The sequence below is a fragment of the Silene latifolia genome, chromosome 10 (assembly GCF_048544455.1).
Source record: "Silene latifolia isolate original U9 population chromosome 10, ASM4854445v1, whole genome shotgun sequence".
Taxonomy (NCBI): domain Eukaryota; kingdom Viridiplantae; phylum Streptophyta; class Magnoliopsida; order Caryophyllales; family Caryophyllaceae; genus Silene; species Silene latifolia.
The window spans coordinates 73,888,973-73,909,794 of record NC_133535.1 but is presented as its reverse complement, the minus strand read 5'-3'; the positions used below and the strand labels follow the sequence as shown (position 1 = coordinate 73,909,794).

The 20,822-nt window shown below is 38.0% G+C and overlaps 1 long non-coding RNA gene across 1 annotated transcript in view; it reads left to right on the top strand.

Moving 5' to 3' along the window:
* The window catches only part of LOC141605683 (uncharacterized), a 151,946-nt gene extending 140,356 nt beyond the window's left edge, over positions 1-11,590 (top strand). The window contains exons 2-3 of the long non-coding RNA XR_012526426.1: positions 9,741-9,850; positions 11,390-11,590. This is a non-coding gene — a long non-coding RNA (uncharacterized LOC141605683). The remainder of the gene's footprint in view (positions 1-9,740; positions 9,851-11,389) is intronic.
* The last annotated feature ends 9,232 nt before the right edge of the window (positions 11,591-20,822 follow it).

Below are 20,822 nucleotides of genomic sequence, written 5' to 3'. Positions count from 1 at the left end.
ATTATTTGGGTTATTATTGGGAGATTGACAACCTTCCAATCAAGCATCAAGTACTTCTTTTATTCTTTGCTTTATTATTGGAATCATTAGTAGGTATAATTCTCTTAATCCCTTTTTAATTATTGTTAATTACTTTCATTTATTCATCATGTTTCACTTTGTTGGCATGATTGACAACCTTGCTAGCATGTTCAACATGATAATGAGTGAGTAGTTCATTAGCTAGGGTTAAATGGGTAATTAGGGGAAACCAACATGGGGAATGATTCATGCTTAAATTAATATGCTTTCATAGTTTATTTGCTTGCTTGTTGTGATCTCAACTCATGCACATGTTATGTTTGATGAAATGTGAGCCTATGAATCCTTGCATTTTTTATGTATCACCTATCTTTTCAATGAGACTTGTAAGACATAAACCAATTCGAGTCTCATTAGACCATGCATGTTGTTGAGTAAGGAAGACTAAGTCGACTTGTAGGTGTTGTACAATCTAATTGATTTGGCTTCGGGACCCAAACTTTCCTAGGATTGTAAGATATAAACCAACTCGATCCATCACAACAATAATTGCTTGCTTATAATTTGAGAACATGTTTGTATGATCAATTCCCATGAATCCCCTATGACCCCATGACACCCTAGTGCTTTTTATCAATTGTTTACATCCCTTTTAATTCATCTTGCTTGTTTACTTTCATTGCTATTTAGTTTAGTGATCTTCTACATCAGCCCCAATTGTGACACCCCCTAAGACACCACTAGTTGCAATAGAAATCTCATCTCAATTCCCATCCCTTGGGATCCGACCTTTACTTGCCTCTTTACTAATTGTAGAGTTGTTGGTGAAGTTATAAATTGTGTTTTGGTCTAGGTGCTCCTAACGACAAGTTACCGAAAAGACATAGTCCGACCAATCAACTTGATTTGTTAGTCATTTTCGAGGTTAATTCGGTTATCGTAGCTTTGTTTCTGATGTTTATTACATTGATATGTGAATGTTGGAGCTAATATTGTGAATGTTGGAGCTAGTACTGTGAACCCTTGAAGCTAGTTTTGTGAACTTTGTACTGATTATGTGAAACCGTCTATAACATTGCTCATTTATCTTTGACTTAGTATAAAATTGATTTCATATCAATCCAAAATGCAAAATCTGCATGCCAGATGGCATTAGAACAACCAATGGCTATTGTCAAGTTCCACTTTTTGTATTTTTTGGCAGGAACCTGTTTTAAAACTAGAGCCATTCAATTCCCATCAGAATAATAAGCTTTTTTTTAAACCAAAATCAAACTGATCACTGAAATATTATGCAATAGTCAGTCGGATCTTTCCAACCAGATCTGAGTAAGAGGTTTGCCCTTGACAAAGGTAAGACAGTCAGGACTGGCTGATAGCTTACCATAGTTGCCATAACATTTTGCTATTGGAACAACCAATGCTCATTTGTGATTGTGCTGTTACAAAATCTATATTTTTCTGGTGGTGGTATAGGTGATGAAGGGGCTAATAGCAATGATTCTTCATGGAGCATGGAATGTACACCTATTCTTAGAGTTCAAACTTTGCACATTATCTCACCTATCTTAGCGGCCAAGAGTCCATTTTTTTACAAGGTAGTCCACATCCTCCTTACCAAACTCCCCAACCTGCTTAGCAGACAAATGCGGTAGTGTTGGTTTCCTCTTTAAAAGGCCTCAATTTGTAATTCGTACTTGTCCATGTGGGAGTATACTTACACTTGTAATGTTATTGTTGCAACTATTCTCTAATGGAATGAAGGAGTCAGAATAGAGGCATGTAACTCTACGTATTAATGAATCTGATATGCTCCAATATTTGACTGATCCTTTTTTAGAGTATTAATACTTCCTGACTTGTTACTATGTGTATCTACCTTCGAAGTTCCTACTTTGCTTTTTTGCTTATACACTTTTAAAGTTCCTACTTCGAAATTTTTTCCTGGCGCCTGATATTTGTGGCCATTCTAAAAGTGTGAACGGCCACATCTTTCTCCAGCTTTAATTTTCCTGTACATATTACTCCCTCTGTTCAATTCAATTTCATACATGTGGGTAATATATGTGAGGAGTATTTTAATCAAATATACGGAATTGGATTCAACGAATGGAGTCTTAAACTCTGTTATTTTTATGCGCAAAGAGCCGTGAACTTTTAACATGGATAGAGTGAGTCAGTGAGTAGCTTTTTTACTTGTTTAGTTGTTTCTTCCCCTCTCAGTTTTGTCTACATGCTATCTGTTGAACAGTTTTATTATCCTCAGTACTTGATCTTTCTAAAGTAGCTGCTCTTCTTTTTATTGTGAAGTCCCAGTCATTCATGTAGTTCTCGACGCAATTTTCATCTTGTGTCATTTGGAAACAGCCTCTTTGTGTTTCTAGCATATGGGTATGGCTGTGTAGATCTAAACTTCCCGTTATCTTGCAATTTGTAGGAGTATTTTTAGGCATTGGGGTAATATTATTGTTGTAGTAGTTGATCTCTCTACTATACTTCTGTTTGCTTGATAGTAAGTTTGATTTTCTTTCTAGTGAAACATATGTAGTGCTCTGAAAGTGAAAGCTTTGTTTCGTTTTCAATCTGCTTGAAAATGTAACGCGATAAGGAAAAAAAAAGGACTTACGTATCTGGAGTAGTTACAATCACACTATTGTAGTAGCCACAGTTACGCCTTTTTTGTATGTTTTTTATGTAAGGGGAGCCATGAAAGCAGTTTTTTATGCTAAGGGATTTTGAACTGAGGTCATGCGAACCATCACTATGACATTACAAAATAACCTAGTTGACATCTCCTTGCCTTTCCCTCTGCTACAAAAACATGATGTATGTCTGAATTACTAAATTTATTATCTTGTGACAGAGGAAGCTGCTTTGATGGAGATTCTGAACTTTATGTACAACAACACTTTATCTCCAAATACAGCCACTAATTTGCTGAATGTATTGATGGCTGCTGATAAATTTGAGGTCGGTTCGTGCATGAGATATTGCAGCCATCTACTATAGAATATGCCAATGACACCCGAGTCTGCCCTGCTATATCTTGATCTTCCTTCTAGTTGCATTGTCTTCGTCATAGACTTCCAATTTTCCTTCTATTGTTTATGTCTATCTATTTTCCGATGAAGGTAATACTATGATATGTAAGTACTAATGCATACTTTTCAATATTCAGGTGAACTTACACATGCACAGACCTTCGACATGTTGTGCACACATAACTATTATTTGTTTGATATTCGGTAAGAGAAAGACAAGAACAAGGCTGACATCCCTCAGCTTCCCCCAAGTGTCAAAAGCCGGATAGTTGCAATACTGTAAGGAAAAATGTACCTATTTGTGTGTGTGTATGTATGTGTGTGTGTGTGTTTTTTTAATGATTAAAACATACTGAAGTATAGAACAATCAATTATAGTCCAATAACAAACCTGCAAAAGTGTCAATTACTGGCAATAAAAGCGCTCTTATATCGGCTTATGCTGAAGTTTGAAGTGATCTCATCTTGCAAGGAATTGGTCTGATACTCTGATCACAGTTTATCGTTGCTGATTATTTATAGGGTTTAAGAATTACCAAGCAAGTTAAAAAACCAAGTGAAAAGTACAAAGAAGGTAGAAGCTGAAATAGTCGCTTTGAAGATATCATTTCTGAAGCGGCTAAATAAGGGATCCAACATTGCGATAATGGACTGGTATGTCTGTCACTTTTCAGCTATACATAAGTATCCTGCCTTGTGATGTCGTAATTGTTTCCAACTCCCCATTATTCCTATGGTTTTCGACACAGTTGATCGAGAAGGGTTCAAACCTAGCCATAACCCTCTAAATTTGCAGGTTGTATGACTTGTATCGACTATAGGTTAAGATTTTGTGAATGTTGAAGCTAATATTGTGAACCTTGGAGCTACTCTTGTGAACTCTGCACCTTATTATATGAAGTCTCGACTTGATTTTGGGAAACCTGGATTACATTTTGTGAAACCTAGATCTGATTTGATGAAACCTAGACATGATTATGTGAACTCTAAACCTAATTTTGTGAAACCTGGACCTGATTTTTGAACTTTGTACCTTATTATGTGAAATCTCGACTTGATTTTGTGAAACTTCATTTTGTGAAACCTAGATTTCATTTTGTGAAACCTAGACATGATTATGTGAACTCTAGACCTAATTTTGTGAAACTTGTTTTTGTGAAACCTGAACCTGATTTTGTGAAGCTTGTACCTTATTATGTGAAATCTCGACTTAATTTTGTGAAACCTGGATTTCATTTTGTGAAACCTAGACCTGATTTTGTGAAACCTAGTCATGATTATTGAACTCTAGACTTAATTTTTTGAAAGTTGTTTTTGTGAAATCTGGACCTGATTTTGTGAAGCTAGGACTTATATTGGTTAATTTCATAGTAAAAAATAATTGTATAGGTCAATGTGTCATGTTTCACATGTACTTAATGTTACTAATGTTTTCATGTCTTTGTTACTTGTTGATGCATAATTTAATTTTGGTACGATATCATCTATTAACTCAAAAGGTAGAGCATTGTGCTATTGCGCAAGGTGTGGGTTCGAGTCCCACATAGATGAACAAATATAAATATACGATTACAATATATATTTATCAATGCTAATATATGTCCAATGTCACTTGTTTATGTGTTAGATTCACAAATTCGGGTCTAGGATTCACGAAATTAAGTCCAGGGTTCACAAAACCATGAAGTAATTTGGTGAGGCCGGCCGCCTCGCCATAATTAACGGCCTCACCGGATATTGAGCCTAATAGAGTCCTTATGTCATGAGATGATAAATGACAAACTTGGTTACGCGTCCAAGTAATCACTTAATGCCTAAACTGAGTTTAATTGACGGAAAATAAAATTTAGGGGTACACTTAGTGATAATGACAATAATTAGGAGTACCATGTATGTTTTAAAAAGTGTAGGGGTACCATGTAGAAAGTCGAAAAATTAGGGGTACCATGTAGAATATCCCTAAAGATTTCCAAGTCAACCCTCATTGTTGTCTTCTGTTTAATAGAACACCAGGCTATCCTCCCTTTCATTAATTCTCACAATGATACAATCACACATGATGTCACTGTCGCGTCTGCCGGCGAGAAACGTTGCCGGTGTATCTCCTCCGACCACTCCAGTTTCTTCTTTCGCACCACCGGCAACTAACCTAGACCACTCAATAACTATGATCGCCTATCTCTTTTCTCCCTCTTTTACAGCTTACTGTTACTTCCGCAACCATCGACGGCGAGGAACATTGTCGGTGCGTCATTACGCCCTTTTCCCACCATTTTTGTCTGTTCCCACCAACAAATACCTTCCGTCTCTCACTCTTCATGTAGATCTACAAAAAAAGAAAGAATTTCAAAAAATATTAGTAAAGGTGAGCTTGTCGGAGAGTTCTAATATTTCGTTCGCTATTGCCGGAATCGTGTGGGGTAGGGGATGCGCCTGATTTGTTTGGCAATGGCAAGAGTTTGTGGTGGCTGGTGGATGTCCGGCGAGGGTGCGACAGGCCAGGTGATAGGTTTGTGTCATCTTTGTTGTTGGAGAAATCGCAGGTGTGGGTATGGTCGTGGACACAGCAAAAATCATATCATCGCAACCAAATACACAATACTCATTTTCTAGGATGTGATTCCCAAATTCATTTGTTTTATTTTAGTCAACCAGACCGACTGATGCTGTAAACTTAGAAGTTCAAGAATTAGTGTTGGTTAGAATGAAATGTACTCAGTACTTGAGTATCATCATGTTTTCCATCTATAATTGCTCCAAAAGTAACCACGTTAAAGTTTGATGGTCCATTAACATACCAACTAGCAAGTACAAAATCAAGAGAATGAACCAAAAGAATTATTGCGTCTTATTGCACCCTTAAACGTACCTATTAGCTAAAAAATCAGCATAAATAAGACAGGAAACGAGAATTTAAGAGAAACGTACGTAGTAGCCATTTAAACGAACCTAGGAACTCTTGAAACGTACCTAGTAGCTAAAAGAGCGCCTTAAAAAAGACAGAAATGAGCATTTGAGAGAAACGTACATTTAAATGAATCAAGAACCCTTTAACACGTACCTAGTAGGTGAAAGAGCTCCTTACGTAGTAAGGGAAACCGACATTTGGGATAAACGTATTTAATAACCATTTAAACGAATCTATGACGTTTTAAAACATACGGAGTACCTAGTAGCGAAAAAAGCTCTTTAAGTAGGACGACGTTCAACCAAAGATATATCTTGATAAATAAAGGAGTGTATCTACCAAGGTAAAAAGAATGTATCTAACTATATAAAGTAGTGTATCTAGCTCGCCAGAGATGTGTATCTAGTAAAGGTAAATGAGTGTATCTAGTAATTTAAAGGAGCGTATCTAGCTAGCTAAAGATATGTATTTAATAACTTAAAAGAGTGTATCTATTAACTTAAAGAAGTGTATCTAGCTAGCTAAATGTATGTATCTAGTAATTTAAAGGCGTATATCGAACAATTTTAAGAAATGCATTTAGCTTGCTAAAGATATATATCTAGTAAGGTAAGAATGTGTATCTAGCTTGTTAGAGATATACAATTACTTTACGATTCTTTAAATTACGCCACAATTTTGAACTGCCAGATAATGGTTTTTGTTGGCATAATAGAAAATGGGATTCATGTTGGAATTCATATTTTGAGGCTTATATAAGTATTTTTCCTGTACTCCGTATTATGTTTGTAATTCCATTAATTTTCCTGTCGATATTAAATTGAATAAAGGTAACCCATTCTTGAAGCTTGTGGTTCCGTCGATTAGATCAGTGACTCATAGAAAGTCTGGCAATTTGTTTTTAGGCATCACCCAACCGCTTTCCTCGCCGTAGATAACATGGTCTGGAAAGTGCTTCAATAAGATTGAACCGATGGCATTCTCAGCGGCTACATCAGCTACTGTGACTTGCTCAGTGATAGCATAGGTGACGAATCCATCACTTTAATTTTGACGATAATAAGATCATCAGTGCAGTATGAAAGTTGTTTGCTAGCTTAGTTCCTATAACAGTTGGAGAGTTAGAGCCCCTTATCTCAGATGGCATTATGTATTTATGTTCATAAGCAGCATGTTATCACCTTTACTAATTCCACCATTTTTAACAAACTAACAACTAAAGCACACTCCAAGATTCCAACTACCTTCTGTGATGATCTAAACTTCATCACACCGACCACATCGCCGGTCACCTCAGAATTTCATAAGAATTGCCTCTGGCCAACTACCGCATAACCATCCATTACCCATGGTAACTTGTACGAACTTGAGATCAATACGAATCGTACGAACTACCAAGATACCCCATATTCCTAGCTCAGATACACATAGTATTACTACCGGATACACATGATATTGCTACGAGGTACACAAATCATTTGTATGTCCGGTAGTAATAACATGTGTATCCGGGCTTCGTAGTTTGTGTATCCAACCCTCAACCATAAACCATGACAACCCAACCACCACCACCGCCAACCGCCACCACCCCCACCACCGTCCCACAATCACCACTGCCCCACAACCACCATATCAACGCCGCATAAAACACCTAGGCTCAAGATCCACATAAAACACCTATTTATCCTAAATACAAAAGAGCAATCCAGAACTAGGGTTCCAAGTATAAAGTTCTTAGAGAGAGTAAGGGGAAGAGAAGTCGAAGGAGGGAAATACAATCCAGAACTAGGGTTCCAAGTATAAAGTTCTAAGAGAGAGAGTAAGGGGAAGAGAAGTCGAAGGAGGGGAGAAGCCAGAAACTAATGACTACCGTCACACTTATTTATCCTAAATACAAAAGAGCAATCTCGAAATAAACTCAAGATCCGCATAAAATACCTAGGCTCTCGATCGAGTAGAATGAAACCACTCGATCGAGAAGAAATCTTGACAAACAGTTCGATCGAATAAACATGGTGCTCGATCGAAGACTTCAGAGGATGGCTATCTCGATCGAGTGAAGGCAGAGCTCGATCGAGTGATTTCTGGAGTATAAAGCATTCGATCGACCATTTTAAGTAGCAAAATGGGTCGATCGAGCTATATAAGCACAGGTGGACTCCTAGACACCTTCCGAAGCCACTTCACGCATCCCTAAGTGACGGATTTCGAGCTCCGATTCCTCATTCTTCAAAATGCATGAGATTAGAACAAGTTTTGGCTTGATTTTGCTCCTTTCTAGCTCATACCTGCAATTTATACAAGACAAACCAAAGTAGACTATTCGGGGGAATTTGTAGCAATATGCCAAGTAAATAACAAAGAAATGCGTGTAAAAATGAGGTAAAAATCTTACATAAAAGACATGCATCAATGGCCAATCCAGTCGACCCTTTAAATCTACAAAAAGGAACAATAATTTTAAATAATCCTACCTGTGACCTTGTCGGAAAATTCCGATCCAGAAACATTATTGGCTGACCGAAGACTATTGGCGAGACGGTGTCGGTCTCCAGCGGGAGTCGTGGAAGGTGAGGGCTTCATGTGAAAAGGAAAATGGAAAGACAATATACTGAATTCTAGCGAACACTGCAAAGATAACGTGAGGCCGACGACGGTGGTTGACGGAGCTCTGATGGCAAGATGGTAACTTTGGTGAAGCATAGGTTTATGGTTGTTGGTTAGTTGCTGCCTGGTAAGGAAAGAAGAAAGAAGAAGTAAAAAAGAGTGGTATAAAGTGGATTGGGATATGTGATTTGGGCGTAAAATGACGTAAACTAATTGTTTATATAAGTTCGTAGGGTTCACACCCTAATTTAGTTCGCACAAGATCCCGATTCTAAATATATATATATATATATATATATATATATATATATATATATATATATATATATATATATATATATATATATATATATATATATATAGAGAGAGAGAGAGAGAGAGAGAGAGAGTCAAGATCCGGTGAGACCGAATACTCGGTGAGAACGGTGAGAACAAGCTAAATGTGTAACACCCCGTAATTTCGGACCGTTATTATATTACGGAAGTAATTTATTAATCAAGTTGAATTTAATATTAATGTATTTGAAGTAATAATAATTCAATGAAATATAATTCTATTATATTTTGAAGTAAAGTATTTATTTTGATACTTTCGAAATGTTTAAAAATAGTTTAAACCATGTAAAAACCTTTTATTTCGAAATAAGGGCATATCGGGAAAAATGGCAATTCTTGTGAAAATTGGGCAAACGATTTTGGAAATGGGTCATATGAGTACTCAATCTTCTTGTAATCTCGTGTTAAAGAACTTTGGCATTATCGGAATTTGCATTTGACAAACGGTTCTAATTATCATCGAAACGAGCCAAAACCGACTAATGAAATTCCGCCAAAAATCCCGTCTCCTCTCTCCTTTTGGGCGGCACCACTACTCCCTCCTTCCCTTTGTTTTTTTTCTTTTCCTACTTCACTCTCCTTGAACATTCTAAAGCCTTCTAACTAAAAACACCATTTTTATACTAAAACCTAAGCTTTCTCCGCTAATTTTCATCATAATTTACTCGTTTCTACTCCAAATTTCATAAGGATTACATATTTGGAATCCTCTCTTCATTTCCAACATCCTAGTATGTATTAAATTCATTTGCCCTAAATTTATTTTGTCCACCATTTTTAGGGTTTTGATTATAGTGCTTATAATTGTGTTTTTATTGTTTATTTAGGTGAAGATTTAGAAGACGAGTTTGGAGACTCGTATATAGTTGAAGATAGTGGCTAGCATGTATATTAGGGTTTGGTGTTCAAGGTGCTAATTGCTCATTCTTAGCTTAAGGTAACATATTTCGAGTTACTCGACGAATAAATGTCACATTCTTTGCTTTTTGTATGATTTTGTGAATGTTATTTAAGTGGTTTGTTTCACATGAAAATATGGGTTAAATTCATGTCTTTTATAAGTATAAGTTCACATATTAGTATGGAAATGAAATGGGAATGATTAATTGATGCTTAAAACGGTGTTAAAATGAACAAAAACGGAGAAACGGAGGATTAGGGGTGGCGGCCCAGCAGGCCCAGCAGGCCCGGCAGGCCCGTGCAGGCCCACGGCAGCCCTGGGTTGGCCCGGGTCGGCCCGTTGCTTGTTTGCGCGATTTTTCATGCGTTGTTCGTCGTTTCGGGTTTATTAATGTTATATTTAGTATAAGTAACATATGGGTAATCATATGAAATGAATAATGTTAGTAGTAAATATAATTTTGATGGTAAAATTATGCTTATATTGGTAGTTTGCACATGTTAGGATAGGCTATGATATGAAATTGTAATGAATATGCTAGAAATGAATTTTATAGCGATAATTGCAATGTTTGGATGATTATGCCGAAAACTGAGTCCTTAGTCCCTTTGACTGAATCGATGTCAGTCAATTGTGTGATTGGTCAGCCGCGATTGAACCCGTACCTGTCGCAGGGCTGGGGTTGCGGGTAAAAATTCGGTTGGATGAATTATTGTGAGAAATGGATAATTGGCCTTAATCTTGTTTTAGGCCACTTATTATGTTTTTATTTCACATGTGTTGTTGATTGGTTTGAATGGTTTCTTATATTGTAGAAACGGCCCTAGATTCCCTGAAACCTTTAATATTGTTAATGTTGCTTGAAATGGAACTAGTATTGAATACTTCTTGCAGGTTGTTGTGTTTGTCATAGATAGGCCTTTATAGTCTTTGACGAGTATATGTTCACTGCTTAATAGCCTTTGTGTTCCTGACTTGGTGGGTTTATATCCAAGTTGGGGCATGACCTCGTTACTTATTTTGAGAGTAAGTGGTCAGCTTAAGTACTAGCCAACCCTTTGGTGGACTCCTTAGGGTACTCACATGGTTTTACTAAAATTGTGGGTCTTGGGTGCGGTGGTGTGTATCCGCATGTCTAGGTCTGCGCAGATTTAGGACTAGGGTTGTGTTGTGTCTTGGCCATGTTTTGATAGAACCTCTGAGCCAAGATACCGGTCCGATTACCTTCCCTACCTCGTGGTATAGACTCGAGTTACAGAGTGACTATTGACCGTGCTAAGAACTTATGCCTGTCTTTGATATATTGTTCTTTCTTGTATGGTGATTTTATGAATTGTAATAGGTGAGATGCAAGCCGGTTACAATTGATAAAGTTTGGATTACTGTTTGTTATATGTTTCACATGATAGCTTAAATTGGTTAGTTTGGTGTTCATATGTTAGAATACTTGATAATTAAATTAATTATCATGTTGTTTACATGTTACATTAAATATGACATTTCGTGGCTGGGAGGACTCGAAGTTACTTCCCACTGAATTGTGGCTTTCGTGTTTGTATAAAATGCGATTGACAGGTTGATGATGATTAGATGGGGTACACGGACGAGCTAGTGAGCAAAAGAACCTTGGACCTAGTTTGGTTATATTTTGTAGTAAACCTTTAAACATATGGTTGTGTTTATATTTTGGAGGGACATATGTCTCCCTCTTTTACTTTGGTTTGTATCACTATATTCTCGCGACTTTAGCTATGTTATGTAAATTAGTTTGTTAGTATTTGCAGGTTTTGGCACTCTTCATTTGGAAATGTTTGTGAATGGTTTAGAAACGTTTTTAAAATTACAGGTTTTATCTAGTTGAACCAATTACAAACATATCCTGTCAGTTTTTCTGTACAATTTACGTGTTTATTTAACGCTAAAAATGAGGGTGTCACAGATGGTATCAGAGCTTGTTGCTCCCGACGCACGTTTGTGCACCCCACTTAAAATCACTTGGCCTTTAAATAATAAACTTGAGAGATGGGTAGGATGGGTAGATTTAGGATTTTATGTGGTAGTCTGTTTGTGGTTGCTAATTGTTAAGTACTAATTAAATTTTCTCTTTTGCAAGATGGCTCCGCCAAGAAGAGTTGATGATGCTATTTTACTAGCTCTTACTCAAATCCTCCAAAACCAACAAAACCAGCAGAATCAACAAGCTCCTCCTCCTCCCCCGCCTCCTGAGGGTACTCCAGGCACCTATACTTGGGTGGCTAACCAATTAACCCGAATCAACACTCCCACATATGGTGGAGAAATTGCTCCAGTTGCTCTTACGGGGTGGTTTCGAGAGTTAGAGAAAAGCTTTACGTTGTATGATGTTAAGAAGGAACAAAAAGTGAAGCTGGCATCTCACTTCCTGGTACGAGAAGCAGATCGATGGTGGTCCATGACTGGGCGTACCGTTTCATCTGAACCGGGATTTGACTGGGAACGTTTCAAGGACTTAGTGGAGGCCCGATTCTATCCGCAGGAACTTAAACAGCAGAACTTGAAAGAATTCATGGAATTAAAGCAAGGAAGCCTTCCTGTTCAGGCCTTCACCGATAAATTCAACGAGTTGGCTCATTATGCTACTAGATTGGTGAAGGATGACAACGAAAAAGCTTTCTTTTATTTTGAAAAGCTCTCTCCTAAAATCAAAAGCATGGTCCGCCGGGACTCCACCAGTTTTGTTTCAATTTACAATGATGCTTTATGGGCTGAGAATTCACTGAAAGACATTGAAAATGAAGCTCGTGCAACCAGTTCCAGTCTTGGCAAGAGGCCTTTATATCCATCTTCTAGGCTCTATACTCCTTCACCCAGGTTCACCTCTTCTCCCTCTGACCCAAACAAGAGGAGATTTGTTCCTACTGTGCAAGTTAACCGGGGTGGTCAATCTTCGGCTTTTAACAACAATAAAGGTGCTAAAGACCGAGTGTGCTATAACTGCAAGAAACCAGCACATCCTGGTAAATGCTTCGTTGATCCTATCATATGCTTTTCTTGCAACAAACCGGGCCACAAGGCCAATGTTTGCCCGGAGAAGAAGGTGACGGCTCCTACTACTCCTGCTGCCCCAGAGACGCCGAAAGGCCGGATTTTTGTCATGAGCCGAGCAGAAGCTGAGGCACACCCTGATATCATTACTGGTACATTTTCTATTTTTGATGTTCCTTGTTTGATACTATTTGATACGGGTGCCTCTTTATCTTTTATTTTAATGAAACTCTCCGATAAGTTATCACTTGAATCATCACATGGAGAAAGCACATCTATATCCTTACCCTCTGGTGATGTCTTTTCCTGTTCTAAAATCTATCCGGAAGTCCCTATTTCTATTGCGGGATCTATATTTCCAGCAAATCTTTTCCGATTTCCGCTTGAAGAATTTGATGTCATTTTGGGCATGGATTGGTTACATGCTTATCATGCTCGATTTGAATGTCGGGACCAGAAAATAATTCTTACAAGTCCTTCAGGTCACCGTGTGTCTTATCAAACGGTTAAAAGACAAACCGGTGCTAAATTAATTTCTGCTATGAAGTTTGTCAATGCGATGAAAAAGGGTCATCAAGCCTTCTTGTGTATGGTGACTACTTCAGATTCTTCCTCTCTGCCTCCTAAAGAGAACGTTCCTGTGGTATGTGAATTTCCCGATGTTTTTCCTGATGAGCTACCGGGAATTCCTCCTGAAAGGGAAGTTGAATTTACTATTGATCTTATTCCTGGTACCGACCCTATTGCTAAAGCTCCTTATAGGCTGGCACCGTCTGAAATGAAAGAGTGAAGGCTCAATTTGGATGATTTGATTGCCAAAGGTTTTTATCGACCTAGCTCTTCCCCTTGGGGTGCTCCGTTTTCTTTGTAAGGAAGAAGGATGGATCTATGCGGTTATGCATAGATTATCGTGAACTTAACTTAGGGTTACTATCAAGAATAAATATCCTCTTCCTAGAATTGATGATCTTTTCGACCAACTCCGAGGTGCTTCCACTTTTTCTAAAATTGACCTTCGTTCGGGCTATCATCGATTCCGGTCGAGAAGCGACATTCCTAAAACCCCCTTGACGAGATATGGTCATTTCGAGTTTACGGTGATGCCATTCGGATTGACCAATGCTCTAGCAGTATTCATGGATCAGATGAACCGTACTTTCAGAGAACACCTTGACAAATGCGTTGTAGTGTTCATTGATGACATCCTGATCTATTCTAAATCTGAAGAAGAACATGCCAAACACCTTCGTGCTATTTTGGAGATTCTGCGCCGTGAAAAATGGTATGCTAAATTCTCTAAATGTGAATTATGGTTACCTAAAGTGACCTTCCTTGGGCACGTCATTTCGAAAGAGGGCGTTATGGTAGATCCTGCCAAAATCGAAGCCGTTGTAAATTGGAAAAGTCCGACCAATGTTTCTGAAATCCGTAGTTTCCTTGGCTTGGCGGGTTACTATCGGCGGTTTGTGAAGGATTTTTCAAAGATTGCTAGGCCGATGACTCAGTTGCTGAAGAAAGAGTCTAAATTTGTGTGGTCTGAGGAGTGTGAAAATGCCTTCCAGGAATTGAAAAAGAGGTTGACTACCGCTCCGGTGTTGACCTTACCTGAAGAAGGAGTGGACTTTGATGTTTACTGTGATGCTTCTAAGCATGGTATAGGTTGTGTCTTGATGCAAAAAGGGAAATTCATTGCGTATGCCTCTCGACAGCTTAGAGTTCATGAAGTTAACTACCCGACTCATGATCTTGAATTAGCTGCGGTGGTGCATGCTTTGAAGATTTGGAGACACTACCTCATTGGAGTCCATTGCAACATCTACACCGACCACAAAAGCCTGAAATATCTATTTACCCAAAAAGAGCTGAACATGAGACAAAGAAGATGGTTGGAATTGGTGAATGACTATGATGCCGACCTAATTTATCACGAAGGAAAAGCTAATGTGGTGGTGATGCTCTTAGCGAGAAAATCTGTCATTCTTTGAATTCTTTTCGGAATTACCTCCTGAACTTGCTTTAGAACTTCAAAGATTAGGAATAAGCCTTGTAAAAAGGGGCTCTAATCATCTTAATGCCATGTCAGCCGAACCTGACTTCTACCGTGAGATCTGTGCTTGCCTTCCCTATGATCCTACTTTCAAATCCATTCGAGCTAAAATTCAACTTGGGCAAGCTAAGGATTGTAAGATTGATGATGATGGGTATCTTCGTTATCAAGGTAGAATCTATGTTCCGGAGGCAGCTAATTTGAGAAAAAGAATTCTTGATGAAGCACACCTCTCTCCTTACTCCGTTCATCCGGGATGTACCAAAATGTACAAAGATTTGAGATTACAATTATGGTGGCCTAGGATGAAGATTGAAGTTATGGAGTATGTCAGTAAATGCCTCACCTTCCAGAAAGTAAAGATAGAGCATCAAAAGCCCGGGGGTTTGCTTCAACCCTTGGATGTTCCTCTTTGGAAATGGGAGTCTATTTCCATGGATGTTGTGATGGCTTTACCCAGGACTTCCACTGGGAAGAATGCTGTTTCGGTGGTTGTGGACCGATTGACTAAGTGTGCTCGGTTTATCCCCATCAAAGATACCTGGAGATTAGAAGTTCTAGCTCGTGTCTATGTGGATGAAGTAGTGCGCTATCATGGGGTTCCTAAAGATATAGTTTCAGATCGGGACCCTCGATTTTGTTCTCGTTTCTGGACTGCATTACAGGAGGCCTTGGGTAGTAAACTATTGATGAGCACTGCTTTTCACGCCGCCACTGATGGTCAAACCGAGAGAACAATTCAAACTTTAGAGGATCTTCTTCGTGCCTGTGCCTTAGATTTCCAAACTTCCTGGGAGAAATGTTTACCTCTGGTTGAGTTCTCTTACAACAACAGCTATCAAGCCTCCATTAAAATGGCACCATATGAAGCTCTGTACGGTAGAAAATGCCGTACTCCAGTCTGTTGGGATCAAACCCAAAATGTTCCAATGTTAGGACCTGATTTGGTGACCGAGTCCATTGAACAAGTTAAAATCATTCGGAAGCGGATGAAAGCCGCTCAGGACCGTCAAAAATCATATGTTGATGTCCGTTGTCGACCACTTTCTTTTGAGGTTGATGATCAAGTACTCCTTAAAGTGTCACCTATGAAAGGGGTGAAACGGTTTGGCGTAAAAGGGAAGTGAGCCCTAAATATATTGGACCTTTAGGGTGATTGAAAAGATTGGTCCTGCTGCTTACCGTTTAGAATTGCCCCCAAATATGAGCAAGGTTCACAATGTCTTCCATGTTTCTCAGTTGAGGAAGTACATTAGTGACCCTAGCCATATCATCCAAGAAGAGATTCCTGAATTGGAGCCTAACTTGGCGGTTGAAGAAAGGCCAATCCGGATTCTCGAAAAAGCCAACAAGCAACTTAGGAGCAAAGTTGTACCTCTAGTCCGTGTTCTTTGGCGTTGTGGAAATGTCGAAGAAGAGACTTGGGAGACTGAAGCTTCTATGTTAGCTAAATATCCTGAATTATTCTCGTAAGGTATTCCTTTTTCTTACTCTTTTTCCGCGTTACTAGGCCGTATTTAATCATAATTAGTAAAGATATTATTCTTATTATAGAACTTTGAACTAAAATTTTGAAAATGCGTTTATGATTTTAATGGTTTTAACATTAATGAGTGTTAAATCTCGTTATTGGTGACGTCCCAATAATGGGTTTTCTCATTTATTGGTGTAGAAATATTTTTATATCTTGATATGAAATGTGGATGTTCTTGTCTGATCAACAAGAGTATCACCGTTTCATTGAAAAGATACCTATATTTTTCCTATGATTATATTATTAAGATGTTGTTTACTATAATTTCTCCCTCTAAGTTTCGAGGACGAAACTTTTTAAAAGGAGGGGTGATTGTAACACCCCGTAATTTCGGACCGTTATTATATTACGGAAGTAATTTATTAATCAAGTTGAATTTAATATTAATGTATTTGAAGTAATAATAATTCAATGTAATATAATTCTATTATATTTTGAAGTAAAGTATTTATTTTGATAGTTTCGAAATGTTTAAAAATAGTTTAAACCATGTAAAAATCTTTTATTTCGAAATAAGGGCATATCGGGAAAAATGGCAATTCTTGTGAAAATTGGGCAAACGATTTTGGAAATGGGTCATATGAGTACTCAATCTTCTTGTAATCTCGTGTTTAAGAACCTTTGCCATTATCGGAATTTGCATTTGACAAACAGTTCTAATTATCATCGAAACGAGCCAAAACCGACTAATGAAATTCCGCCAAAAATCCCGTCTCCTCTCTCCTTTTGGGCGGCACCACTACTCCCTCCTTCCCTTTGTTTTTTTTTTCTTTTCCTACTTCACTCTCCTTGAACATTCTAAAGCCTTCTAACTAAAAACACCATTTTTATACTAAAACCTAAGCTTTCTCCGCTAATTTTCATCATAATTTACTCGTTTCTACTCCAAATTTCATAAGGATTACATATTTGGAATCCTCTCTTCATTTCCAACATCCTAGTATGTATTAAATTCATTTGCTCTAAATTTATTTTGTCCACTATTTTTAGGGTTTTGATTATAGTGCTTATAATTGTGTTTTTATTGTTTATTTAGGTGAAGATTTAGAAGACGAGTTTGGAGACTCGTATATAGTTGAAGATAGTGGCTAGCATGTATATTAGGGTTTGGTGTTCAAGGTGCTAATTGCTCATTCTTAGCTTAAGGTAACATATTTCGAGTTACTCGACGAATAAATGTCACATTCTTTGCTTTTTGTATGATTTTGTGAATGTTATTTAAGTGGTTTGTTTCACATGAAAATATGGGTTAAATTCATGTCTTTTATAAGTATAAGTTCACATATTAGTATGGAAATGAAATGGGAATGATTAATTGATGCTTAAAACGGTGTTAAAATGAACAAAAACGGAGAAACGGAGGATTAGGGGTGGCGGCCCAGCAGGCCCAGCAGGCCCGGCAGGCCCGTGCAGGCCCACGGCAGCCATGGGTTGGCCCGGGTCGGCCCGTTGCTTGTTTGCGCGATTTTTCATGCGTTGTTTGTCGTTTCGGGTTTATTAATGTTATATTTAGTATAAGTAACATATGGGTAATCATATGAAATGAATAATGTTAGTAGTAAATATAATTTTGATGGTAAAATTATGCTTATATTGGTAGTTTGCACATGTTAGGATATGCTATGATATGAAATTGTAATGAATATGCTAGAAATGAATTTTATAGCGATAATTGCAATGTTTGGATGATTATGCCGAAAACTGAGTCCTTAGTCCCTTTGACTGAATCGATGTCAGTCAATTGTGTGATTGGTCAGCCGCGATTGAACCCGTACCTGTCGCATGGCTGGGGTTGCGGGTAAAAATTCGGTTGGATGAATTATTGTGAGAAATGGATAATTGGCCTTAATCTTGTTTTAGGCCACTTATTATGTTTTTATTTCACATGTGTTGTTGGTTGGTTTGAATGATTTCTTATATTGTAGAAACGGCCCTAGATTCCCTGAAACCTTTAATATTGTTAATGTTGCTTGAAATGGAATTAGTATTGAATACTTCTTGCAGGTTGTTGTGTTTGTCATAGATAGGCCTTTATAGTCTTTGACGAGTATAAGTTCACTGCTTAATAGCCTTTGTGTTCCTGACTTGGTGGGTTTATATCCAAGTTGGGGCATGACCTCGTTACTTATTTTGAGAGTAAGTGGTCAGCTTAAGTACTAGCCAACCCTTTGGTGGACTCCTTAGGGTACTCACATGGTTTTACTAAAATTGTGGGTCTTGGGTGCGGTGGTGTGTATCCGCATGTCTAGGTCTGCGCAGACTTAGGACTAGGGTTGTGTTGTGTCTTGGCCATGTTTTGATAGAACCTCTGAGCCAAGATACCGGTCCGATTACCTTCCATTCCTCGTGGTATAGACTCGAGTTACAGAGTGACTATTGACCGTGCTAAGAACTTATGCCTGTCTTTGATATATTGTTCTTTCTTGTATGGTGATTTTATGAATTGTAATAGGTGAGATGCAAGCCGGTTACAATTGATAAAGTTTTGATTACTGTTTGTTATATGTTTCACATGATAGCTTAAATTGGTTAGTTTGGTGTTCATATGTTAGAATACTTGATAATTAAATTAATTATCATGTTGTTTACATGTTACATTAAATATGACATTTCGTGGCTGGGAGGACTCGAAGTTACTCCCCACTGAATTGTGGCTTTCGTGTTTGTATAAAATGCGATTGACAGGTTGATGATGATTAGATGGGGTACACGGACGAGCTAGTGAGCAAAAGAACCTTGGACCTAGTTTGGTTATATTTTGTAGTAAACCTTTAAACATATGGTTGTGTTTATATTTTGGAGGGACATATGTCTCCCTCTTTTACTTTGGTTTGTATCACTATATTCTCGCGACTTTAGCTATGTTATGTAAATTAGTTTGTTTGTATTTGCAGGTTTTGGCACTCTTCATTTGGAAATGTTTGTGAATGGTTTAGAAAAGTTTTTAAAATTACAGGTTTTATCTAGTTGAACCAATTGCAAACATATCCTGTCAGTTTTTCTGTAGAATTTACGTATTTATTTAATGCTAAAAATGAGGGTGTCACAAAATGGACCAATTTAATTAATACCCCCTCACGTGTAAACTTCCAAAAATCAAACCCCAACTTTACCTCAATAATTTAGTAACACGACGACAAAATCCTTCCTCACCACTTCAGTAACACCACCTGCCACCACAACAACAGCCAGCCGTCGTCGGCTACCAACATAACCGACGCCGGCGATATCACTATCCACCACAGAAAACGCCGACGACGTACCAATCATTACGGCCGACTAGGATTTTTGGATCGTTCGACAACAAAATAAAAATCAGACACAATTCGATGATAAATTCTATCAACAAATGTCATTAGCATCGACATTTTACCAATCTTACATCACCACCTTTACTTTCTGCTTCTAAGCAAAGCCACTTTGAGCTACACAAAATTAGTGTACCTGGATTCTATATTGTTGTATCTCAAACCAATTTTTATGTACCTAGTAATTAATTTTGTGTATTCATGCTAGGTACATTAAAACAATCGTTATGTACATCAAAAGTTGGTGTAGATGCATTGAAATTGACGGAAAATCAACAAAGGGGAGGGAGGTGAGATAGTTGTCGTCGACCACTTACGACACTTCCCGCCGTCGATTAAACCCATTCAATCACAAATAACCATAACAACTAACCACAACTGACATCGCCGACAGTTTAGATGATCGTCGACGGTGTTATTGGTCGTTGCTGATGTCGTCGGTTGTGCTGGCGGCAGGCGTCACTTAATGGTTGTGAAGGAGAAGTTGACAAAGGAGGTAGCGTCAGTTAAATGCTATTGCTTTCGATGGGGTTACCGTCGGAGCTCCGGCGACAAGCAATTGGAGTTTTATGATGCGTGAAAGAGGATATATTATACCGAATTTGAGATCGAGTAATGGTAAGCTTGTCACTGTGATTTTGGGATCAAGAGGCGTGTATATTTGTGGCCGCTGTCGGAGCTCTGGCGCCGTCATCAGGAGGTAAAAGAAGGAGAAGTTAATAGAAGGAGAATGGGGAATGGTGGGTAGTTCGAGGGATGTGGATACACTAAACATTGTTTAGTCTTTGTTGTTAATAAATGGTGTGGGTTGGACTCAGCCGTTGATTGTGTTTTAATCCAATGGTTATAGGTCGTTCTCACCGAATAATCGTTCTCACCGGATCCTAAATCTATCTATCTATCTATATATATATATATATATATATATATATATATATATATATATATATATATATATATATATATATATATATATATATATATATATAGAGAGAGAGAGAGAGAGAGAGAGAGAGAGAGAGTCAAGATCCAGTGAGAACCACTCATATAATGAGAACCGTGAGAACCACCTTAATCTAATATAATAATTGTACG